The sequence below is a fragment of the Neofelis nebulosa genome, chromosome 13, assembly GCF_028018385.1.
Source record: "Neofelis nebulosa isolate mNeoNeb1 chromosome 13, mNeoNeb1.pri, whole genome shotgun sequence".
NCBI lineage: Eukaryota > Metazoa > Chordata > Mammalia > Carnivora > Felidae > Neofelis > Neofelis nebulosa.
Window position 1 is genome coordinate 5,280,867 of NC_080794.1, and position 26,678 is coordinate 5,307,544.

General features: G+C 43.2%; 1 protein-coding gene across 3 annotated transcripts in view; it reads left to right on the top strand.

Annotated features, from left to right (window-relative positions):
* The window catches only part of SLC35F3 (solute carrier family 35 member F3), a 405,051-nt gene that overhangs the window by 322,685 nt on the left and 55,688 nt on the right, over positions 1–26,678 (top strand). The gene's annotated exons all lie outside the window — the stretch shown is intronic.

Here is a 26,678-nt window from a genome sequence, read left to right on the forward strand (position 1 = left end):
AAAGCCCCAAGTTCTTTGATATTCTTCCCTTCAAGAGGTGGGGCTCAATTTTCCCACCCTTAGGTATGGGTTGGCCTTAGTGACTCTTCCAGTGAATGGAACAATAATGGAACTGATCGATGGTGGGTGACTAGGTCATCAGAGACATTATGGCCTCCTCCTTTCTTTGTCTTGGATCTTTTCCTCTGGGGAAAATCCGCTGCCCTGTTTTGTGAAGACACTCGGGTGGCCTGTGGAGGAGAAAGACCCCTTGGCAATCAGTTGAGGCCTCCTGCCAGCCCCTGCTGACATCTTGATGGCAAATACATGCGAGCCTCTGAACCGGAAACACCCATGAAACCGCTCCAAAATTCTTTAAGCTGCTAAGTTTGGGGGTGACTTGTAAGGTGGCAACAGCAATCTAATACAAAGATGATCTCGCTGTCAATGGGTTCGAGCCCCACATTGGGCTCTGTGCTGACAGCTCAGAGCCTGGAGCCTGCTTCAGATTCTGTGTCTCCCTCTCTCTGTCCCCTCTTCTGCGCTCTCTCTCTCTCCCTCTCTGTCTCAAAAATAAATAAACATTTAAAAATTAAAAATAAATTATAATTAAATAAAATGAATAGAGGAGCCAAGAACAGGAATATGACCATCCAGGGTGCTGTCTATTGATCTCAGACCTCCAAAAACCAAAAAAAAAAAAAAAAAAAAAAAAAAAGAAAAGAAAGAAAGAAAGAAAGAAAGAAAAGAAAATAGGAGAGGCACATAACCAAGGCTGGATGCCAGATAAGGGCAAGAATAACCCCCAGGATGAGCTAAGCCTCGTGAAATGTCAGGTACAAGACTATTTTTGGTTTTGAGTGAGAACGTAACAAGAAAGGTTCATGTCGTCACTGCTAAGGGGAGATGGCAGGATGCTAATTGGTGACAGACAGAAAATAGAACTGCTTTCCTGTTCTGGCCCTACTGCTTCTTATGTGTGCAATTTTTAAGCTCTGCTTGTACTTGGGCCTCTTAGCTCCTCCCATTTTCCAAGCCAAGCAAAGGCTGCTCCTGATTTGGAGCAACACTGACAAGCTCAGGAGGTACCCAGGTGATTCTGCTTTGTGTGGCTCTCTGGGTTGGTTGACTTGTGCAAAGAATGGCCTTGGTTGTTTCATTTTGTTTTCTTTTCTTTGTTTGGCTTAATGCTGTGGGACTATTACATTTGGCCTGCCCCTGTTCCTTTGGGTTGGTTGTCTCCTTTATGCTTTTGGCTCCTTCAGAGTCAAAATGTGTTGCTTTCTGTATTCTTGAATAGTGTTCACACTCTCCTCTGGTCTCAAAACTCATTCTGGACCTCATTTCGGCCTCTGAGCAGCTTCATCTGACCTGCTGGGTCAACTGTGAGTCCCTCCACTGCACCCTGGCCTCTTCTTTCCAGAGGCCACCAGCAGTGCAGGTACGGATTTCACCCTTCACGTACCAAACCGTTGGGGAGAAGTATGTCACCATCTTCCCCAGTCCAGGAAGTATAATCTTCAAATGGAGTAAGAAAAGTGAGGCATAAAAGTGTATGAAGAAGGAGTTAAAACTCTAAGAAAGGAGGCAAGATTGAAGAAGTACACTTAACCGTTCAAAATATCCTCAAGTCTTTGGGCCCAAGTTAATTCTATCCCAGGGTAGTGAAACACCTTGCCAACATGATTGTGCAAGCTATTATAAGATGAGGAAAGACACTGGAAGATCATTCCTCAGTTTTCCAAATGATAGAAAATAAAACTCTTTACCAAACAGGTGTAATGTTGACTCATGGTAAAACTCACGAATGAATTATTTTTTTTAATGTTTTTATTTATTTTTGAAGGAGAGAGAGACAGAGCATGAGTGGGGAAGGAGCATAGAGAGAGGGAGACAGAGAATTTGAAGCAGGCTCCAGGCTCTAAGCTGTCAGCACAGAGCCTGATGCAGGGCTCGAACTCATGAACTGTGAGATCGTGACCTGAGCCGAAGTCGGACGCTTAACCGACTGAGCCACCCAGGCGCCCCACAAATGAATTATTAAATGCTTTGTGAGCACTTTAACAAGAAGGGAATAACTAGTAACCACCATGGTTCATTTATAAAAATATGCCAAATGAGCTGTGGAATCTTGGTCAGCAGGTTTATTTTTTGTTTTGTTTGAGTAAAGTTGACACACAGTGCTGTATTAGTTTCAGATGTACAACATAGTGATTGGACAACTCTATACAGTGTGCTATACTCACCACAAATGTAGCCACCTGTCACCATACAACGCTATTACAATACATTCACTATATTCCCTATCCTGTGCCTTTTATTCCCGTGACCTACTCATTCTGTAACTGAAAGCCTGTATCTCCCACCTCTTTTCACCCATTTTTCCCATCCCCCACCATCCTTCCCTCTGGAAACCATCAGTTTGTTCTCTGTATTTATAGGTCTGATTCTGCGTTTTGTTTGTTTGTTTGTTTGCTTGTTTTAGATTCTACATGTGAATGACATCATATGGTGCTTGTCTTTCTCAGTCTGATTTATTTGACTTAGCATAATACCCTGTAGGTCCATCCATGTTGTCACACATGGCAAGATATCATCCTTTATATGGCTGTGTAATATTCCACTGTGTGTGTGTGTGTGTGTGTGTGTGTGTGTGTGTGTGATCTTCCTTATCCACTTTATTGATGGACACTTAGGTTGCTTCCATATCTTGGCTATTGTAAATAATGCTGCAATAAACATAGGGGTGCATATATCTTTTTGAATTAGTGTTTTCATTTTCTTTGGGTAAGTAGTGGAACTATTAGATCGTATGGTAATTCTATTTGTAATTTTTTGAGGAACCTCGATACCATTTTCCACAGTGGCTATACCAATTTTTATTGCTACCAACAGTTCCCACAGGTTCCCTTTTGTCTATATCCTTGCCAACACTTGTTATTTCTTATCTTTTTTTTATTTTAGCCATTCTCAGAGTTGTAAGGTGATATCTCATTTTGTGTTTGATACATATTTCCCCGTTGATTATTAATATTGAGCATCTTTTCACATGTCTGTTAGCCATCTGTACGTCTTCTTTGGAAAAAAATGTCTATTTATGTTTTAGTTGATCATTGTCAACCTGGAGAGAGATATCCAATGCTCAACACCTTTGAACTATCCTATTCATTAATTTTTTAGTAACTAAGAGGTATAGATGTGGTAAAAGTCTATTATCCTATGGTAATTTGTTTTACATAATGTATTTAAACATCATAATTATTTTAAAACTTCTGCTTTGGAAAGACACAGTTAAGATAATGAAATGACAAGCCACAGACTGGGAGAAAATATTTGCAGAACATCTGATAAAGAATTGGCATCCAAATGTAAAAAGAGCTTCTGTAGTTCAACAATAGGATCATCTCTCACACATGAGGAATGACTATTCTCAAAACAAACAGACAAAAAAATGAGACAGAAAAATTAAAAGTGTTGGCCAGGATGTGGAGAAAGTGGAACACTTGTGTACTGTTAGTTGGGAATGTAAAATGGCACATCCTTTATGGGAAACCATGTGATGGCTCCCTAAAAATAGAATGACTGTGTGATCTATCATTCCTCCTTCTGGGAAGACACCCAAGAAAATTGACAGCAGGACTTTTCAAAGATATTTGTAAACCCATGTTCATAGCAGCATGATTCACAATAGCCAGGGGTGGAAGAAACCCAACTGTCCACTGATAGATGAATGGATAAGCAAAATGTGGTATATCCATACAATGAAATATTATTCAGCCTTAAAAAGGAAGGAAACTCTTTGTTTCTTTGAAATTTTATTTAAATTCTAGTTAGTTAACGTGTAGTGTAATATCGGTTTCAGGAGTAGAATTTAGTGATTCATCACTTACATACAGCACCTAGTGCTCATCATAACAAGTACCCTCTTTAATACCCATCACCTGTCTAGCCCATCCCCCACCCACCTCCCTCCATCAACCCTCAGTTTGTTCTCTATAGTTACCAGTTCCTTATGGTTTGCTTCCCTCTCCCTCTTTTTTTTTTCCTTCCCACGTATCTGTTTTGTTCCATAAATTCCACATGAGTGAAATCATGGTGTTTGTCTTTCTCTGACACTGTAGCCCCATCTATGTTGTTACAAACGGCAAGGTTTCATTCATTTTTATGGTTGAGTAATATTCCGTTGTGTATATGTACCACATCTTCTTTATCTGTTCATCGGTCAGTGGACATTTGGGATCTTTCCATAGTTTGTCTCTTGTTGATAATGCTGCTATAAACATCGGGGTGCATGTGCCCCTTATGATCTATATTGCTGTATGAAAAAGGATGGAAAGTATGACACATGCTACAACCTGAATAAACCTTGAGGATGTTCTGCTAAGCGAAATTAGCCAATCACAGAATGACAACTACTGTAGGATCCCGCTTACATTAGATAGTTAGAGTAGTCAACTTCATAGAGAAAGTAGAATGGTGGTTTCCGGGGGTTAGGAAAGGGAGCAATTGGGAGTTACTCTTTGATGGGTATGAGTGACAGTTTTATAAGATGAAAGAGCTAGAGAGATAGATGGGTGGTGATGGTTGCACAACATTATGAATATATTTATTACCACTGAGTTATACCCTTACCAGTGGTTAACATGGTAAATTTTATGTATATTTCACAACAAAAACATCAAAAAAAAAAAACCAGTAGAAAAATCCAATTAAAAAGTGGACAAAAGAAACAAACAGGCAGGTCACCAAAGAAAGTATAGAGATGGCAGTTGAGGATAGGAAAAGTTGCTCAACATGATACACGTCGGGGATTTGCAAATTCAAACAACAACAGGATATCACTACGTTCATGTTGGAATGGCTAAAATCAAAACCCTGACAACAGCCAACGCTGACAAGGATGTGGGGGAACAGGAACTCTCATTGACGGCCGGGGAAAATGCAAAATAGTACAGCCGGTGAAAAGCCAGCCCAAACCGTACTTTGGAAGGCAGTTTGGCCGTTTCTTACAAAACCAAACTTACTCTTACCATGTGACCCAGCGGTCGTGCTCTTCAGTATTTACTCATAAGGAGAACGCTTAGGTCCACAGAACAGTCTTCACAGGAACGTTTACAGCAGCTTTTCTCATCATCGCCAAAACTTGGAAGCAAACAGAGTGCCCTTCTCCGACACGAGGGGACCTGAAATGTATACTGCTAAGTGTACGAAGTCCATCTGGAAAAGCTGCGTACTGTGATTTCAACTATAGAACATCCTGGAAAAGGCAGTACAGATAGAGCAAAAATACACATCTGTGTTTGGGGATGGGGGAGGTGGGTGGGAGAAAAAAATAGGTGAAGCACAGGTGTTTTAGGGCAGTGGAAACGATTTCGTATGATAGTGTAATAGGGGATAACATCACATTATGCATTTGTGAAAAACAAAAGAAACCCTGTGTAATACAGAGTGAACCCCAGTTTAAAATATGGACTTTAGTTTAATAATAATGCATTAATACTGGTTCTTCCGTTGTAACTAACGTACCACCAGTGCACGATGTTAATAATGGAGGGGGCGGAGACTACATGGGAACTCAGTACTTTTGCTCAGTTCCTCTGTAAACCTAAACCTGCTCTGAAAAAATAAAGTCTATCCATTTTTCAATGTCCAAATTAAAAAGTAGAGACAATATTTGATGGGCAACTTTTGTGAAAAACGAAACCAAAAATTATGAAACTCAGCTCTCTCAAAATTAATTTATAATTGCATCAGTGAATTCGAATGACCCAGAAGTGAATCAAGTAATCAAGTTTTGGGGGTGATGGAAATGGTCTTTAGCTCGACACTGATGATGCTATCATGGTTGTGTAAACCAATCAAAAATCAGGGATATTTACGACTTAAAATGCATGCATTGTACTGTCTGTAAATTATATTCCGTGACGTCAGTGTCTTCAGGGGTGCGTGATTTGGCATGGAATTGTTACCCCAGAATTGTATGAAAGTGGTGGATATCATCCTCTACTTCATGTTTGACTTGTGCTGAGTGATCCTGAAAAGGATTATTTTCATCAGAGCCTTATCGGTTCTTCACACATCTCCTCTAAATATCCTAATATTCAATCCATTGTCTTTTAAGCCCTCTTTCAAGTCCTTGCATCTGTCAATCATCCTCCCCTTTAGTTGCCAACCCCTCTAACCCCTCTGACCCTCATTGGCCAGTGGCGTAGTGTATGACCTCGTCTGTTCTCCAGCATTGCTCCCATGGAGGGACTGTTGGTTTGTTTTGGTTTGGGGATTCACTTTGGTGAACTCAGTTTGGTTTTGCCATTCACTTCGTAAGTAATCACCCTGTAATTGCACTCAGCAGAAGATAGACAGGGATGTTGAATCAAAGGATGTGCACAGATGCCAGCGTGGAATGGGGGAAGATGTTTGAGTAGGAAATATTTTTATGTCGCCCTGGAGTTGGTGCACTAGGGAACGGTTTCATGTTAGGATGATTGTTGCTTTCCTCTACAACTTTGGAACTGCAGACACTGCAATAATAAAGGTGTGGGAAGGCCTGAGTAAAACGGGGTGCTTTAAAACATTTTTTTAATGTTTATTTATTTATTTTTTTTTAATTTTTTTTTTCAACATTTTTTATTTATTTTTGGGACAGAGAGAGACAGAGCATGAACGGGGGAGGGGCAGAGAGAGAGGGAGACACAGAATCGGAAACAGGCTCCAGGCTCCGAGCCATCGGCCCAGAGCCTGACGCGGGGCTAGAACTCACGGACCGCGAGATCGTGACCTGGCTGAAGTCGGACGCTTAACCGACTGCGCCACCCAGGCGCCCCTGTTTATTTATTTTTGAGAGAGACAGAGACAGAATGTGAGTGGGTCAGGGGCAGAGAGAGAGGGAGACACAGAATTGGAAGCAGGCTCCAGGCTCTGAGCTGTCAGCACTGAGCCCGACACGGGGCTCGAACTCACGAGCCGTGAGATCATGACCGGAGCCCAAGTCGGACGCTCAACCGACGGAGCCACCCAGGCGCCCCCAGGATGCATTTTTTCATCAAATATGTAGATGAAACATGAGTGGATGGCCCTGTCGGGATTCAAAAAAGATATTGGCAAGCTGGAAAGGATCCACGTAAACCACCAAAAGGAGATTTAATACACGTTGCCTGTTATCCCTAATCTCAGTTTAAAACGCTCGTTTCAAGGGTTTTCACTTTAAATTATACCTGTGGCTTTTTGCACCTGTGTTGACAGGGCACGTCTTGCTTTTAGTTGGTGACCAGATGAAGGCAAGCCAGCAGCATCAGACAGCTCCATAAGAGGCTCATGTCATGTCCTTCTTGTCTGGGCTAATTAACATAGCCCGTCTTGACTGGCAGAGACAGGAGTCACGCTGCATTCTGCACCGATGGGACCATGTGGGATAATGTGTGCTCTTCTGGGCTCCACACTGTCAGAAGGGTTTTGATACATTATCATGTCCAGAGGAGTTGAAGGGGATAATAGCGGAGGGGGTGGGGACCGGAAGCCATTTCAGCGGTTGACAGAACTGAGAATAGTTGTCCTGGACAAAGCAAGACTTCAGAGAGCTTGATAGCTGCCTTCAAATTGAAAAAGAATTCTAGCATTTTGCTGTAGGACAAGATGACCTCTAAGTGTTCGTCCCCCTGGAAGATTCTGATTCCTACTGTTGTGTTAAACCTTCACTTTAAAAGATCTCGTCTCGTACATTCTGTTTCTCCCTGCAGTATTCCGTGGCAGCCTTAAACAAAAGCATATTATCCCTGCAGGTTGGTAGCAAGCTAATCACTTCCCACCTCCCATTAGCTAATTGAAACCAACGATAATAAGAGGGAACGAAAGAGGGTTTTTATTCAATGCAAGCTGCCGCACACATAACTGAGCTTCTAAGTACAGTTCTAGAATGCTTTCTCCAGATGCAGGCTGGGGGTGCTCCGGCTTCTCTGGGGCAGGGTTCCTTCAGCGTAAAGAAGCCATCTCCTGATTTGTGCTGACACCCTTGTCTTGGCAGAGTTTGGGCTATTTTTATTCTCTGGCGGTTGTGTCTCTATTAGCCAAGACAGCTATAATCAGTGATATCTTTGTTTGGATGCTGATGCTCTTACCCAGTGAAATCATAGCCTCGGCACAGCTAAATCTTATTAATCCAGGCACCTTTAGTTGAGAATTAATGTTGGCAGAGATTGAACCGCAGTATCTTGAGCTACTCCTGAAGGAAAAGTTTGCTGAAGAAATGGATAGTGTTTGTAAGTGGGGAGGAAGGGCAGTGTCTAACCTCTGTGAAAAATAACAGTTTTTTCCATCTGTCCTCCATCTACTTGAAATTAGTTGGTACGATACTTGGGTATTCTCTCTTCTGTACCTCTGGCTCTTTAGGACCCATTCCTGTGTCTGGCCAGTTCTTTGAGTTTGGTGTATCAAAGAATCACCCGGGGAGCTGGTTAAAATGCTGATTCCAAGCCTCCATACCGAGACATTCTGAGTCCTTCCCAGTGCAGACCTGGGGCTCTGAATTTACACCAAATGCTCCAGGGGATTCCACCTTTCGTAAACAGCTGCTGTGTGGCCTCAAAAGCAAAAATCTGCCCTGCCATTCTTTAATATGTTCTCACTTAAAGAGAAAGATCTGGGGCACCTGGCTGGCTCAGTCGGTTAAGCATTGGACATCCGCTCAGGTCATGATCTCACAGTTCATGAGTTCGAGCCCCGTGTCGGGGTCTGGAGCCTGTTTCGGTTTCTGTCTCTCTCTCTCTCTGCCCCACGTCCTCTCACGCTCTGTCTTTCTCTCTCTCTCAAAAGTAAATAAACATTAAAAAAGAAAAAAAGATCTACCGGTTTAGGCCAAAGGAGTGAAGTTCTCCTGTGTAATTCAGAAATGAGTTCCGTAATAACCATCTGCAGTTAAGGTAAAAGACACTGGGGTTTTGTGGTTTGTCCCCTGTGAGTTCTGCTCAGGAGCCCAGAAAACCCACTGGATGGAGGTTTTGGTCTCTGACTCCAGTGTCCTCCAGTTTGGAGTTTGGATGGTGAGGTCTAACTAGCCTAGGCTGTGGGATAAAACTCTAGTGTCGTGGCTTGGCATATGGAATGCAGGTATCTGAGCACGATGGGCAGTTTGCTTAACCTTTGGGAGCCTGGACTTTTTCACCTACTGAGATGGGGAAACAAATCATCTGACCCTAGTAAGGCTACTGTGAGACTTGGATGTGTTTATGAGTAAGCACGCAGCTCATGGGAGGCACCGACCACATTAGCTCCTCATTGCCCCTTTCCCCTGCACTACGATTATCCAAGAACAGAATAAGGTGCTTGACTGGGCTTCTCTGGGCTTGCTTCTCTTCCTTGTAGCCTTACATATGCACAACAGGCTTCCCAGCAGAGGGAAGAATGTGCAAATCAGAACCTCAATATGGGTAAACTTTTCCTTTTTTGTTTTAACATGAGGCTAAACCAAGAAACATGGAAGGTTTATGGAATGAAATTCTTTTTCTCTTTAAAATGAAAGTACAGGAAAACCTTGGTTTGCGAGCATAATTCGTTCCGGAAACATGCTTGTCATCCAGGGCACTTCTACGTCAAAACAAAGTTCGAGAACCGCTGGCTCAGTTGCGATCATGTGACATTCGGCCTCACGTACTACTCGTATTGCAAGACATTGCTCGTTTATCAAGTTAAATTTATTAGAAACGTTTGCTCGTCTTGTGGAACACTCGCAGAACAAGTTACTCGCAATCCAAGGTTTTACTGTCACTGTATCAGCTAAAGTTTGGCTACCACAATGCCAAACAGGGCTTGCTGCTGGTAAACCACTCAGGCTGCCTCCCGTACCCTCTGATCCCCATGGTGATCCTGCTGGTAGGGTTCAGGTGTTGCTGTTTGGGGACGCTGCCATACCCACCTTCAAGGATGTGCATGGATAAATAAGCAAAAATTAAAGGATTTAACTAGTGTCATCGAGCCAGCAGGTCTGAGACTCCAATCTGGGTTTGCAGGTGAGAAATCCTATGCCCTTACATCGTCAGGACATTGACATCTCTCCACCTTGTCACCGACCCCACCCCCACCCCCAGGGACTGTCCCCTGGCTGGGTAAGGAGGAGGCTCTTGGCATTCAGTATTTACTTGGCAAGCTCTGTGTTAAGTGCTAGAGGTTAAAGTGATGGCTAAGTCAAAGATCAACTGTCAAGGCGTTCGGTGAGGCGGTTAGCACCGGGCACACCCACTGTGGCACTGACTCCATTTGTGTCTGGCAAGGGACTTAGTCTTCGGAGCATTGGTTTTCTTACCTGAGAGATGGGATTCACGGGACTGACATTACAGGGTCATTTGCTGTGACACTCGGAAGTAATTTGAGATGAAATGCATTAATAAAAAGTGCCTATCAAAGCCCTACTCAGTGGGCATGGAACTCTAGAATTGGTGGGGGAGGGGGCGTTGTGGGGGCAGCTTTTCAGGTGTGGCACTTCTCGCAGGAGAAGAAAAGGGCTCCGCTTCCTTCCAGGTGAGCTGTCCTCATTATTCCCCTCTTGGTCCTCGGGAGGTCCTCTGGCATTTATTTTGGCAGAGTCAGGACTCGAGTGTGCCAAATGTATCCTCTCTTGTGCCCAGCCCAGCCGCTCATTTCCTGTGGGCAAGCTGTGACGTGCAACAGCTTCCAGAACAAGGTTCTGGTTGTGGCTTTGGGGCCGAGGGTATGACCCTCCGCAGTGCCAAAGCATGGGCTCTGACCCCCACCTTCTCACCCCTCCCCCAGCCCCCAGGCAGGGGTAGGACTCCGCCTGCTTTAGGGAAACAGAACTGTTTGTGTTGTAATATTTAGTTAGTCGAATTGAGGTCAGTTTTTATTAGGCAAACAGCTATTTGACTAATGGGTTCGACCTTGGAGTGAAGAACAGGCTGCTTACATTTCCTGGTTGCCATAGTTCTGGGTTACAGTTTGTATCTGGAACAGGTGTGCTCCCGGTTATGGGCCTTTGCATTTGGTTACCTTGCTGATGGGATCAGATACACACATGCAGACAAACATACAGGATTGCTGGTGAAAGACAAGATCTGCTATGTACAATAACTCAGATGATTGATCCTGTCTGCCCTGCTCACTGTGCAGAATGCTGCCTGCAGGGCCAGGCCGGGTGAGCTCCTTTGGAGACAGGGAAGAGACACAAAGAGGCACAGGGGGAGAATCCCAGAGTCGGGTGCTAGAAGTTAGGGGAGGTTGCAGTGCCAACTGAGAGTGAGGTGTGCTTGGAAGAGAGAAAGACGAGCCCGGGTGGCTCAGCCAGTTGAATGTTCGACTCTTGGTTTCGGTTCAGGTCATGATCTCATGGTTTGTGAGATCGAGCCCCACGTTGGGCTCTGTGCTGAGACCATGGAGCCTGCTTGGGATTCTCTCTCTCTCCTTTTCTCTCTGCTCCCCCTCCCTCGAAATAAATAAACATTTTTTTAAAAAAAAGGAAGGAAAATTTCCAAAGAAGAAAAATGTGAATGAGAGCTGGAAGAATTTAAAAGGGGAACAGAAATTTTGTATTGTTAAAATGTGCATATGGGGTGCCTGGGTGGCTCAGTCGGTTGGGCGGCTGACTTCGGCTCGGGTCATGATCTCGCGGTCCGTGAGTTCGAGCCCTGCGTCGGGCTCTGTGCTGACCGCTCGGAGCCTGGAGCCTGTTTCACATTCTGTGTCTCCCTCTCTCTGACCCTCCCCCGTTCATGCTCTGTCTCTCTCTGCCTCAAAAATAAATAAACGTTAAAAAAAATTTTTAAAAAAATGTGCATACCACCCAAACAATCTACAGGTTCAGTGCAATCCCTATCAAAATACTGACAGCATGTTTCACAGAACTAGAACAAATAATCCTGAAATTTTTATGGAGCCACAAGAGAATTTTAATTTCTCAGGTCATCGGTTGGTATGCAGCATAAACCCTCTGTTTCGCCTCGCATGTGAGACCTTGAGTAAAATTTATCTTGCTTGATTCTGTGTTATTTTGAAAATAACCACAATGCCATTGCCATACCTAAAATGATTAGTAATTCCTTAACTGTATCAAATATCCAGGCAGTGTTTTGATCTATAGTCACTTTCTCCATCCTCACTCAGTTTACTTGTTGAAAAGTTAGCATCGTTCATTCTGCAGAGGGTTTTGTCTGTGATAACTTGACGACTTCAACCTGCACCATCCCTGCTTTTTGTTGTAGTTTCTAATAAATGGATGACATCACGGGTCACTCACCTCATTCTGCTTCTCATCTCATTTTACCCCTCTCCTCATTCCTTCTGACCCTGTCCTCATCCCCTCATCCCCTTCCAGGAGCTCACTTGCCTTCATTCTTGATTGACAACCATGACCATCTACATAACTTTCCAGGCCCAGTGCAAAATGAAAACACAGGGCCCCTTGTTCAAAAAGTATGAAGAACTCCAAGACTGTAAGAATAGGGCATTAAAGCTGTATGAGCCTCCTGGTCCTGGGGGCCTGTGTGCCTACACAGGTCGTGCTCATGAAGCCAGTCCTTTCTACACCCTATCCCGGACCCTTACTCTGTCCCTAACTCCATCCCATCCCCCATGAAGATGAGCTCACTGCTCTGAGAAAAAAACAGAAGACGGGAAAAATCGCTCATACTCCATGAGCTACAGATAGTAGAGCAATGGAGAGAGCACGTTCAAAATAAGTATGTTTAAAATAAGCAAAGAGGGGCGCCTGGGTGGCTCAGTTAGTTAAGCATCCAACTCTTGATTTCAGCTTGGGTTGTGATCTCACGGTCGTTGGATTGAGCCCCGCATTGGGCTCTGTGCGGAGCATGGAGCCTGCTTGGGATTCTTTCTTCCTCTCTCTCTGCCCCTCTCCTGCTCATGTTCTCTCTCCCTCAAAATAGATAAATATTAAAAAAATAAAAAGTAAGCAAAGAGATAAAGGAAGAAATATAATCTATCTAACAACAGAGATGGTGGGAAGAGTAATACCACTCCCAAAGATGTCCATATCCTGATTCCTAGAACCTGTGAATATGTTCCATGACATGGCAGAAGAGACTTTGTGGATGTGGTTATCCTTGAGAACCTTGAGATGAAGAGAGCATCCTGGATTATCTGCATCCTGGATGTGTCTGCCCGGGTCCTTAAAATTGGAAGAGACAGACAAGGAGTGAGTCAGAAGTGAGAGGACAGAAGAAGAGACGGGAGAGATTTGAAGTGTGAAAGGGATTTGACCTACTTTTGATGGCTTTGAAGATGGAGGAAGGGGACACGCCGAAGAGCAGGGCAGCTTGTGCAAGCTGGAAACAGGCCTTAGCTTACAGCCAGCAGGTAAATGGGGACCTCAGCCTTACAAACTAAGGAACTGAATTCAGCGAACAACCCAAATGAGCAAGGAAATGGATTCTTCCTCAGAGCTTCCAGAAAGGAACACAGCCCTGTGGACATCTTGATTTTAGCCCAGTAAGAGCTGTATCAGACTTCTGAGCTACAGAACTGTAAGAGAATTTGTGGTGCTGAAGCCTTTGCTTATAGTGATATATTACAACAATAATAGAAAACTAACACAGCACATTTTTAAAAGACAGGCTTGGAAAAGCACCAAGCAAAATCTATAAATAAAATGTGTAATAATTGAAAACTTAATCAACAGATTAAAAAGTAGATGATACTTGGCTGAAGAGGAAACATAAGTTCAAGGGAAGTCTGAAGAATGTACTAAGAATGCAGCACAGAAGGATGGGAAGAAAGAAACCACGGATGCACAAAGACATTGGTAATAATTATTGACTACAAAAAAAAACCATGGAGGATAAAAATGAAGCGTAACTAAAGTACTGAATTATAATAACATGTAAAATAAAAGTGAGGAATTTCAGAGGGAAATTAGATAGTCCATAGTCCTTTTCTTATTCAAGAGAAAGCTAGAGATGTTGATAAACTTTTTTAGACTTGAGAAAAATATAAGGTTGTATTTTCTTGCTAAAAATTTAAAAAGTTCCATATATATATATATATATATATATATATATATATATATATATATGCATACATACACACACACACACACACACACACAGAGGACATCAGCCCATAATGTGCAGAGGACATCAATCCATCAAAACATAGGAAAGGAGAAAGAGAATGAAAACCATAAGCCCAATAAGATGGTAGAAGTCAATCCAGACATACCACTAATTACACTATTTACAGTAACAGATTAAGTTGGTCTACTAGGCATAGTGACTAAAGTTAGATTTTTAAAACTCAGCTATATGCTATTTCAGAAGAGGTGAAGTCACATACTTGGAGCTTATGTAGAACATTATAAGTGGAGAGTTCCTCAGGACTGGTGCTGTTTGCATAGGAGAATGGATTACGACCCCAGAGACAAATGGCCTTGAGGAAGGGCCTCCATGTGGACCAAGTAGCTGTCCACCCTCGAGGGTCACCTACCTGGCTCCACAGTGGGGAACGTCCAGCAAGCTAGGCATCCCTCCAAAGACAAGTCTATAGTCCAGCCCACACATAGCAGACAGGAACTGTGATCCCCACCAGGATCTCTTCCATAATACCCTAGAGCGAGGAGACTGTTCACAAATCAGAGTTTCAGTCTTTCTCTCTCCAGTTTCTTTTTTAGAAACATCAGTCATGACTTCTGTTTTGGCAGTATAATGTTGATATCCTGAAAAACCTTCCAAATGAAAATGATGCTGGATAACACTTTTTTAAAAACCACTTTTTAAATGAAGACTCTAAAACCGCACTGACAGCAAGAATCCAGAGTGATAGATGAACCATTGACACACCCATAGCCTTGAGGACATGACTGTGAACTTCCATCCCGACAGTCCTGTGGGGCTCAAGGGTAAGGAAACCAATTTGGGTTGGTTGTGCATGGCCAGGAAGGACTTAAGTAGGTCCTAAAGTGAAGATTGGTCAATTTGGCTACATTAAAATTAAGAATAACCCTTCATTAAGAATAAATTGGGAGAAAAACATTAGCAACACAAATGATTGACAAGGGACTAATATCCAGAACATCATTCACCATGCTCCTTCCTATCTGATGCCTACACTCCCGGTGGATTCAGGGATGCTGGAGGACCTTCGCCTTCCGTCTCCTCAAGGACATCACCCCAGCAGTTGTCCTCACTCTCTCCTGCTAACCAACTTCTGTCTGTTTGTGGAGCATTCCTGTCAGCCAATTATTACATGATAGCGCTAAGAATTTAAAAAATACTCCTGACCAGGCACCACCTCATTAGTCTCTCTGAATACAGCAAACTCACCTGAAGAGTAGTGTATACTCGCTGACTCCTTTTTCCTCTTAAACCCTCATTACTACCAGTAAGCTCTCATCAAAGGCATATGCCGCCAAATCCAGCGGTCGTTCTCAGTTCTGGTCTCCCTTAACCTATTACCTGATGATTCCTCCCTCCAGAAACACTTTCTTCCCCTGGCTTCTGGGACATCACACTCTATGTCCTTCTCTTTCTACCCTGGCTATTCCTTCCCAGGCCGCTTTACTGGTTCTTCCTGCCCTCTGACCTCTGAACAGTCCAGGCCTGGTGCCCATCCTCTGTCCTCAGCTCTACAATATCTGTGTTCACTCATTGGCAGGGGGAGGGTGTTTTCCAGTCTTAGGTCTGCAGGATGAAGACTCCTAAAAGTATGGCGTCAGCTGGGACCTCTTTTGTGAATTCCAGCACATACAACCAACTACCTACTCAACATCTTCCCTCAGATAGCTAAAAGACCTCTCCCATGTAACATGTCAAAAATTAAAAGCCTTAATCACCTCCCCTATCTGTTCTTTCCATGGTCTCACTCCATCTCAAGTTACAACAACATTATCCTTGCTGCTACTGAGGCAAAAAATCTCAGCATTTCTCCTTGATGCCCCTCTTTCCCTCATGCCCCATCTAACTCACCAGGGATCCTCTTGACTGCACTTCAGTGATGTATCTAGAAACTGACTACTTCTCACCACCCCCACCATGTCCACCCCAGACATCATTCTCTCTCCCCAGATCACTGAGTTAGCCCCTGGACAGTTCTCTGTTCTCCTTTCCATGCCTGACTGCAGTCTGTTCTCCACACAGCACAGAGTGAGCCCTTCCAGACACGAGTCCTATTGTCACTCCTGTATTCAGACCCCTGCAGTGACCTCCCAAGTCACTCAGAATAAAAGACAAAGTCTGCAACCCTATGATCAAGGCCCTGATCCTTCTCGCACCTCATCCTGGCTTTCCTTCCTGGCATTTCAGCACCACACATACTCCAGCCTTTTTGTTGCTTGAACCTGTCATGCGTGCTCCTGCCTCCCCGGTCTCTGCTCGTTATTTTCCTTCTTGCTAGGAGTGTCTCCCCAGGCATCTGCACAGCTTACTCTCCTAACAGGTCTCTGCTCCAATGTCACCCCCTCCGTGAGGCTCTTCCTGGCTCCCTATCTCTCTCACTCTGCTCCTTTTTCTCTGTAGTATTCAGAAGTCTCTGGTGCACTCTGTATTTACTCATGTGTTTGCTTGTTTATTCTCTCTACTAGGACGCATGAGTAGAGAGGCTTTGTTGCATACACTGCTACTGCTCTATCCCAGAACCTACAATAGAGCCTGGCAGAGAATAGGCATTCAGCTTTTTAAAATTATGGTAAAAGATACATTACATAAATTTTACCATCTTAACCGTTTTTAATTGTACAGGTCAGTGGCCTTAAGTACCTCACAGTGTTGTGCGACCATCACCCCCATCCATCTCCAGAACTTTTTCATCTTCCCAAACTGAAACTCTGTCCCCATGGAACACTAACTCCCATTTCCCCTCCCCCAGCCCCTGGCCACCATTCTACTTTCTGTTTCTATGTATTTGACTACTCTAGGTACATCATACCAGTGGAATGATACAGTATTTGTCTTTTCCTGACGGACTTATTTCCCTTAGCAATATGCCTCTCGTCTCTTGTTTTCCACTTAGCACTATGCATAATTAATGTTATATCCTCAAGTTTCATCCATGTTGTCACATATGTCAGAATTTCCTTCCTTTTTAAGGCTGAATATTCCATTGTGTGTATATACCACATTTCGTTTACACATTCTTCTGTCGACACAAGGTTCCTTCTACATTTTGGCTATTGTGAATAATGTTGTCATGTGCAAATGCTTCTGTGAGACCCTGTTTTTAATCCTTTTGGATATATACATGAAACAGTGGTGCCCGGCTGCTCAGTGTGACATATGCATGGATTTGCTGAATCATATGGTAATTCCATTTTTAACTTTCTGAGGAATGGCCATACTGTTTTCCATAGTGGCAGCACCATGTTACGTGTCTACCAAAAATATTTTCTCCCATTCTTTAATTGCCTTTTCACTCTGTTGATTGTGTCCTTTGATGCACAGAAGGTTTTTTATATTGATGTTAGTCCAGTTTATCTAATTTTTTCTTTTGTTGCCTTTGGTGTGATATCCAAGAAATCATTGCCAAATCCAATGTCATGAGGCTTTTTTTCTTCTCTGTTTTCTTCTACAAGTTGGACAGTTTTAGCTATTATGTTTAGGTCTTTGGATCATTTTGAGTTAATTTTTGTGTATGGTGTAAGGTATGGATCCAAATCCATTCTTTTACATGTCGTTTCCCAATACCATTTGTTGAAGAGACTCACTTCCGCCACTGGATCTTGGGAGCCCTGTCAAAAATCACTTGACCATATATGCTAGGATTTTGGGGGGACTGTTTTGATTTTAGTTCTATGTGTCTGTCTTTAGCGAGTATCACACTATTTTGATTACTGTAGCTTTATAATAATTTGAAATCAAAAGGGTGAGACTTACAATTTTGCTCTTTTTCAAAATTGTTTTGGCTATCTGGCATCCCTTGAATATGAATTTTAAGATGACTTTTTTTATTTCCTAGAGTGTTCTCTAGGAAATGAGTAGAGAGGCTTTGTTTTGTACACTGCTCTATCCCAGAACCTATGATAGAGCCTGGCAAAGAATAGGCATTCAATTTTTTTTTAATTATGGTAAAATATACATAAACTTTACCGTCTTAACCGTTTTGTATTTTTCAACTCTGATTCTTTTTCTGTTCCCTTGTTTTTAAATCAAACTTAAAGATATTTAAATATCTCGACTATTATCAAAAAATACAAAAGAAAATGAACAAAGAGTGTAACCTGCATGCTATGGAAGGGAAAACACATAGGCCAATAAACATATGAAATATAGGAGCCTTGTATAGTAATCTAGGAACTTCACATGAAAACCAGTGGGAGATGCATTTTGTGCCCCACTGGATTCTCAAAAAATATCAGGGGAAGAGAGAATGTGCAACATGTTGAACTCATATTCATTGTTGGAAGAAGGATAAAAATCTTTGACCTTATCTATATCTACATACCTATGACCTAGCGATTCCATTCCTAGACTTATGCCCTAGAGAAACGTTTGCACTTGATGCCAAATAAACTATACAGAAAAAGTTTCATGCTATGAAACTGCTAGCAGCAGTGTTTGTAACCAAATACCCCAGCAGGAGCATGGACGTAATCTGTGGTATAAGCACATGGTAGAATGCTATATAGTAGTGAAAAGTGAGTGAAATTCAGCACTAGACATCTCCAGGATGACTCTTCAGGGCACGGTGTTAGACAAAAAAAAAAAAAAAAAGAAAAAAGGCAAATCACAGAAGAGTATAGTCAGTGTTATTCCACTAATGTGAGGTTTAAAGCGTGTGAAACTAAGCTGCATAGACATATATAGGGACGACAGACACAGGATATCAGACATCTGCTAGGGGAAAGGAAGGATACATGACACAGAAGGGTGGGAGGTTTGGAGTTACTGGAAACATTCTGATTTTTTCTATTGAGAAATCCACTCTTAACTGGGGTTCCCTTGTATATAACTTCTCTCTTCTCTTTCTATTCTTAAAATTCTTTCTTTGTCTATGTTTTTTAACAAGTTAATAATAATGTGGCTTGGTGTAACCATATTGGTGTTCAAACTCTTTGGGGTTCATTGGGCCTCATGGATCTGGATGTCCATTTTTCTCCCTAGATTTGGGAAGTTTTTAGCCACTATTGCTTTAGATAGGCTCTCTGTCCCTTTTTCTTTCTCTTCTCCTTCTGGAATTCGCATAATGTGAATATTGTTTCTTCTTATTGTGTCCCATAATTCCTTAGGCTTTCTTCAGTCTTTTTCATTCCTCTTCTCTTTTTGCTCCCTGGACTGGATAATTTCCAATGTCCTATCCTCCAGGTCACTGATTGTTTCTTTTGCATGGTCCAGTCTGCTTTTGAAATTCTCTATTGAATTCTTCAGTTCAATTTTTGTATTTTTCAACTCTGATTTTTGGTTTTGTTTTTGATGGTTGATGGTTGCGATCTCCTTGTCAAACTTCTCGTTTTGTTCATGCATTGTGTTCCTAGTTTCATTTAGTTTCCTGTATGTGTTTTCTTAGAATTATTCGTAATGCTTTACCTGATAGTTCCTAGATCTTCATTTCTTTCGGGTTAGTAATTGGAGCTTTATTACTTTCTTTTGGTGGTGTCATATTTACCCTATTTTCCATGACCGTTGATTCTGTACGTTGCTTTCTGCACATTTGAGTAATCAGGTTCCTCTTCCAGACTTTACAGGTTTGCTTTGGCAGAGACACAGCTCTTCACCTGTCAGCTCAGTTTGGGTTTCTGAGTGTTTCTGCTGGTAATGTCCTTGGCCGGTGGGGCCTGCCGTATGGTCCATTTTGGGGCAAGGCAAGTGTTCGAGCTCTGAGGATGAGGATAGGGGGGTTGTGCCACTGGCTGAGAACCATTGGGTAGGACTGCTGGTTTGGTTCCCTGCACAACTGAGACTGTAGGATGGGCTCCGTGGCTACCTGGATTCCTTGATCAGACTCACTAGATGGTCAGAACTGGGTACCATGTTCAGTAGTAAAGGGGAGGATGAATTAGCTGCCCTGCCCTGGCAGGGCAGCAGGATGAGACCTAGGGCCTGTACATCTCATTATTTGGTGACCTGAATGAAGCCTGAACATACACTAAATCCCTTGGTCAGGTGAGGCCACAAGTGTTGCTCTGCAGATGGGAGAAGCCACAGGCTGTGCTCTGTGTTCAAGGGCCACTGCGTGTAGGGCTGTTGAATGGCCTTCACAGCTTTCCATGTGTTCTGGTGACGTTTCCTGGTCAGACCAGCTGAAGGCTGCATTCAGCAATGAGTGGGGCTACAAATTAGATTCCCTGCCTGGGCACAGTAGGAGAAGCAACCCCAAAGCTAGTAAACATGCTTTATTTGTTGTCTTAAGGCAACCCATACCCCAGGTTCTCTGACCAAACAGGGCTGCGGGCTTCCAGATGTCTTTGCCAGCCCCTCTTCTCCAAGAGTGCTCAGAGCCACAGTGGTAGGGTTGTGTCCCAGCCCCCTTGCCTGGGTGGGTGGGGGGAGAGGTCACCCCAGGCTGATCTCAATTTCCCAAATGGGCTCTCCAGGTGGGAGAACCGGGGGTTACCTTTAGCCTTAGCTATGAATGAATCCCCCTTCCTGAATATAGCACAGAACCACTCCATGCCTGTTACTGGCTTTGCTCTGGGGGTAATCAGCTCTACCCACTCCCTTGCCCCCCCCCCCCGCCTCTGGGCTCAGGGCCTACAGGGTGCACCTGGACTCTAGGGCCAGCAAAACTCTTCATCTGAGAATCTAAATCAGGCAGATCTGGACCCTACCAAGTTGCCTGGTCAGAGTGCACCCCGTGACTTGGTTCTGCAAATAATCACAGCTGCTCTTTGGGGTCACTACTTGGGCAATGCAGTTGTGAACTCCATCTGCCAAGATCCATGTGGTGGTTGTTGTAAGCTCCTCTCTATTTCTGTGTCAGACTCCCAATGACTGAGCCCCACATTCCAGTGCAGTCCCCATAGTGCAAGATCAGACTAGGGGCCTCCACAGAGAAATCCACAGTACTGTGGAGGGGCTAGATGCCCCCCCACCCTGGATTCTCTTTTTCCACTGGAGGAACCCTAGGCTCAGGGGAGACCCCTCTATATGGGGCTGTGCTGTTCTGGGGAGGGGCAATGCGGTCAATACCTTGGTCTCTGAGATACAGGGGGGTGCTTCGGCCTCACCTCCATGTTCTGGGATTCTCTCAGAGGTGTTCTGTTCTTGAATAATTGTTAGTTCTTCTTGTGATAGGGACCAAAGTCAAGAATGACGTATGTTGCTATGTTGGTGATAGCAGAAATGTTCTAGCCCTTAAACTGATTGTTGAGCATTCTGTTATTTGCCCTATATATGTTGTAAATGTTTGCTTCTCCAGATCTAATGAGTTCAAGAACAACAATCCCACTGTAAACAGTTGGATTGAGACATTTGACAGAACTATTTCCTGTATGGAGCTATTAACAGGAATAATGAAAGGCCCTCACTCTTCCTACATCTAGAAGAGGTTAGAGCAGATGCCCACAACCATGATTGCTGAGACCCAGCATTTGGAGGGGCTCCTACACAGGCAAAGTGGGAAGAAACCAGAGTGGAACACAAAAGGTCCACCAAGTGGCACATCTTCTGGTGGCCTCGTCTTCAAGTTCAGGGCAAGCCCTCGCTGCCCTTTTACATTCCTAAAACTGGCACCCCCTGGTGAGTTCACAGCATCCTGCATCCCTAACCTTCACTTCTTCATTTAAGTGCATACACCTATGTCCATTTTCACTTATTATCTTAGCAAAAATTGAGTTACGAGGACTGCATTCTGATTTTTTAAATCCCCATTAATGTGCAAGGTCTCCCAACGAATACCTTTGCTCTTATGTGTGCATTTGTTTCTGTTAATTCTGGTCATGCAGCCTTTTTGGCATCCCTCAACTCATCCCACTCCAAGAAACCAGTTCATAGCCCCATGTGTTTCTGTCAAGGAGTTAGAAAATCACCTGGTCTTGGGACACCTGGTCTTGGGTGGCTCAGTCAGTTAAGCATCTGTCTTCAGCTCAGGTCATGATCTCCCAGCTCGTGAATTCGAGCCCTGCGTCAGGCTCTGTGCAGACAGCTCAGAGCCTGCAGCCTGCTTCAGATTCTCTCTCTCTGTCTCTCTCTCTGTGTCTCACTCGCTCACACACACACACACACACACACACACACACACACACACACATAAATAAATAAACATTTTTTAAAAATCAAAAAAGGAAAGAAAATCGCCTAGGCTTCAGAGAAGGTAACAGCCAGTCCAGAGGAAAGGGTTTCATACCATAAACTTTGTAAAGGAGTTCTTAGCCCATCTCATCTTCTCAGAGATAAAAATAAATAAATCTATCAAGTTGTTTACGCATCGGTGGCTATGCCAGAGTTTGTGGGTTGGAGGCATGGTTAGCAATACAAATAAAAAGTTTTAAGACTACTTAACCATTTCACTGTGTGATCTGTGGCAGCATGAAGCTTTCAGACCATAATACCTGCTGTTCAGATGGCAGTCCCTTCACCCCTGCCCTCCAGAGTCCGTGGAAAGGCTGGTAATTGCCCACAAAGCTCAGTGCACGTTCTGGAAGACTGTGCTGGCCCAGACTTGCTAATTGTGATGGATGGCCATTCCAAGCTGAGGCCACAGTAAAGTCTCTCTGGGAGAGAAAAGGCAACTGATTGTTTCAAGTTTCACTCCTGAAGGGTGTTCTGTGTAACAGCTGTCAAGGCCAAGTGGAGATGATCCCTGCCCGACACAGGGTCTTGTGAAGGTGGGAGGCAGCTGTCATGGAAGCCCAGGAGAGAGGGGCTTGATAAATTGCTCAAAAACAGTCCTCATCATGCTTACGGGCGGTTCAATGTTAAGCAATGCCGATTCTATGTAGCTTTTAAAATGGGAAAATATCACCTCTTCCTATGGAAGAAGGGATCTGTAGCAACAGCTACAAAGGCAGATCATTTATTGTAAGCCATAGTCTCAGCATGCACTTCTTGGGTTCTTTATACCTCTGCCTCTGGAATTTTATTGCTGTTAAAATTAGATAAAGTTCAAGTCAGAGGCTTCCTAAAACAGCAGGAGAGTAGCTATAAATTTAAAGATGGAAGGGGGTGGATATGAGTTGATTTAACCCCTTGAGGGACTCCAGTGGTGACCACCAGGACAGATTGTCCATCTAGGCTTACCTCTACCTTTGTGAAGAGGTCCTGGGTGGGTACAAGGACTGAGAAAAAGTACTGTTATTTTGTACCATGTACAGAGCCCCATCAGTGTAATGAGTCATTCTTTATTCTTTTCATATATTAAAAAAAAAGTTTTTGAAATACTTGTCACTGGAATCCTAACACTCTCAGTATAGAAACTGCAAATATCTACAATTTGGTCTTGTTAATTAAAGAATTCATTCCTGGGATTATTAGTAAATGTCCTGTTCAGGGCTTCTTCCTTTTGAAAAATAGAAATCATGCTTTTTTTTCCCTTTCTCTTTGACTTTATAGTTGTTTGTGAGGTCCTTTGAGACCCATAGAAGAAAATGGAAAAGTGCTATAAAATGTAAAGTGTAATGTGTTATGGGTATTATTTAAAAGAAACCTGGCCTAAAACAAAAATCTCATTCATCAGAGATTTGAGTCTCAACCTAAATCATAGTATTAAGAGACTTTGCTTGCACAGAAAAGCCAAATCTTACTATTTCACTATTGTAGTCACTACTCACTGTTCACTATTGCTAATGAATCTGATGCCTCTTCCCAGTGAATAATGAGGATACCTTGATTTTCAACTCTGTGATTGATTGAGCTCTACTTAACAAATGTGTGAGAACCACAAGCAGAGAGCGATAGAACCCATTCATGTTTAAGAATCACTGGCTGGCCATCCTGATGGAATATTCTAGAACTAGATATGCTTGCCAGAGTATGGAAAGTAAGATGTTAAGAGAGTGGTAGATTGCTATCAGTGAAACTCTTCGGAGAAGCTGGATAACAGGACATAAGGGGCTCTAGCAACAGAACAACATACTTCAGCTGTAGACTGCAGGATCAGAAAGGTCAGGAAGTAACACATCAAGAACATCTTCTCCACAACCTTTGCACACACACTGTTGGAACACTGTTATACCTGTGACCTCTTTGGAGTCCTTTCCTGCATTTGCAGTTGTCCTGAGACAGAGTAGGCTGAAGGGTGGGGTGAGGGTTGGGTACAAGCATTGGCCAGCACAACCAATGTCAGATGGATTGTGGAGGAAATCAAGAGATGCATGTGGGGTTGGCTCCCATGTTCTTAGAATCTCTTGCACCCCTGAGAGCCTGTCCTATGACTTCATCAGAGAAGCCTTATTGTTCTTTCTAAAGATGCATGAAAATTGTGTCAGATCTTCCTTAAACTCCACATGTTTTCCCAACCTCCTTTTCCGTCTGTGATGGTGACATTCCTATATAGATTTGCTTTCCAAATGAAAGGTTGCATGGTTCCATATGCTGTCTTTGTGGGGCTTGTTGACTGTCCCTATTTGTTGTTTCTCTTGCCTGGTGGCTGCTTCTCTCCACCAATTTGGACGGCAAGGATGCTGTCCTTGGTGAGCCAGAATTATGAAACAGACTTTGAACTCCTCCTAGGATGGCCTCAGCACCTGGGATTTATTAACTAGGGGTGCTGAGTCTAGACTGCGGGACAGGAAGTGACTGTGTGGGCAGCACTTAACCAGTGCCTTTCTTGCTTTTCCCTCAGCCTCTTCCTTCTGTTCCGTGATCCATTATTTCATTCCAGGACCACTGTAATCTGATACGACCTGCATTCCAGAGATTTGCCAGTAATGGCTCACTCTGGCTGCCCCTGCCTGCTTTTCTGTAGATGAACCTCCTTCATTCAGTGCACCAATTTTCACTTGACTTATTTCCAAAGCCAGATATCAGACTTCCAGCTGTGTCTTTACTTATTTTTCCTACCCTTCGCATAGGCTGTTGCTTACACAACTTCAGAGTCTCAGTGATGAATTCCTTTGACTTACCCTTTACAAGTGGCCCCTGGAAGGGCTGACACAGGTGTGAGTCATAAATTATGTGCTACAGATTATAAATGGTATAGGATTTGGGGCAGGTCACAGTGAAGGCTGGTGTGGCTGGGAAAGCTTTCAGAAGGGTGGCCACAGTAATCCATGCACAAAGTTGTGAGGCCCTGGAATAAGGTAGGAATGGGTAGGGGAGACGCTTGAAGGCACACATAGAGCCTTGGAGGAATGAAAATAAATTCATGAAATGCTATCTAGAGCAGCTGGAGATGGGGTGGGGAGGGGAAGAGCAGTCTGGGAAGTCCCCTACCCAAGGGTGACAATAATCAGCTCCTGAAGGCACCCAAGTCATGGAAAAGTTAAGACTGACGAAGAGTGGTTTTGTACCTCTCTTGCTCGTCACATACCATTTAGTAACATTTGTGTACAAAATGGGCTACACTCAAGGATGTAGAATTCTGGTTAAAATTTTTTTTGTATACATTGAAGTCTGCTTTATAAAAAGAAAAATCAGGGGCGCCTGGGTGGCTCAGTCGGTTGAACGTCTGACTTTGGCTCAGGTCATGATCTCGCGGTCTGTGAGTTCAAGCCCCACGTCTGGCTCTGTGCTGACAGCTCAGAGCCTGGAGCCTGCTTCAGAGTCTGTGTCTCCCTCTCTCTCTGCCCCTCCCCCGCTCATGCTCTGTCTATCTGTCTGTCTGTCTCTCTCTCTCTGCAAAAATAAATAAACATTAAAAATAAATAAATAAATAAATAAATAAATAAATAAATAAATAAATAAGTAAGTAAATAAAATCAGAGATGGAACAAGCAACCTATAGCTCAACTCCTAAAATTGTTGGTGGTAAAATTTTAATAGTTTTCAGGGGAAGTTTTTGTTCCAATTAAAAAAGTATCCTATTGGGTGTATCTGGGCTGCTGGAGAACAAACACAAAGTCTTAATAAAGACTTACTATGAGCTGTGACATGCGTGGGCACTGGTATAGGCATAGATAAGATGGAAATAGATACACAAAAGAAATAGTCTGGTAAACCTAGGGAGAATATGATCCATTTAGGAAAATAACTACACACAAGATACATAAAATGTTAAAAAGAAACCTAAGAAATTTCACTGGAGACTGCACATAATCAATTACCAAATGAGACAAATAGACAGTAATTTGGAGAGAGGGGAGTCTCTGTGAACAAACACGTCCCGTCAGGGGCACGAGACCTTGGCATTCCCTGCTGTAGGATGACATACTACTCGGCTCGTCAAACCCAATGGAGAAAGCCATCCAAGCCAAGGCCAGTGTGATACTGCAGACTGCATTTGCTGAGGAAGAACATCCTGGTTGGTGGCTGTATCCCTAGTCATCGTCTGTCTTGTCCTCCCATACATTAATCATCAGTGCTGCAGACAGAAGACAGAATTCTGCCTTTGAAAGACTTCACACCTCATTTGTTGAGTAGGATTCCTTTAGATACCAATTTCATTCCCCTGAATTCCTCATTTTATGTCATTTCCAGTTAAGGGTACACAGATTCTTTTTCAATATTGCAGATACAGAGGAGTACTCAAAATTCCTACATAAGCTAGCTAGTTAGATATATCCACCTATCCATAGGTATATGGATACATAAATACATGGATAGATATAGGTGGTAGGTGGATGGATGGATGGATGGATGGATGGACGGATGGACAGATGGATGGACTAATATATACATATGTGAGTTTATAGTATATTAGATATTAGCATATCTAATATA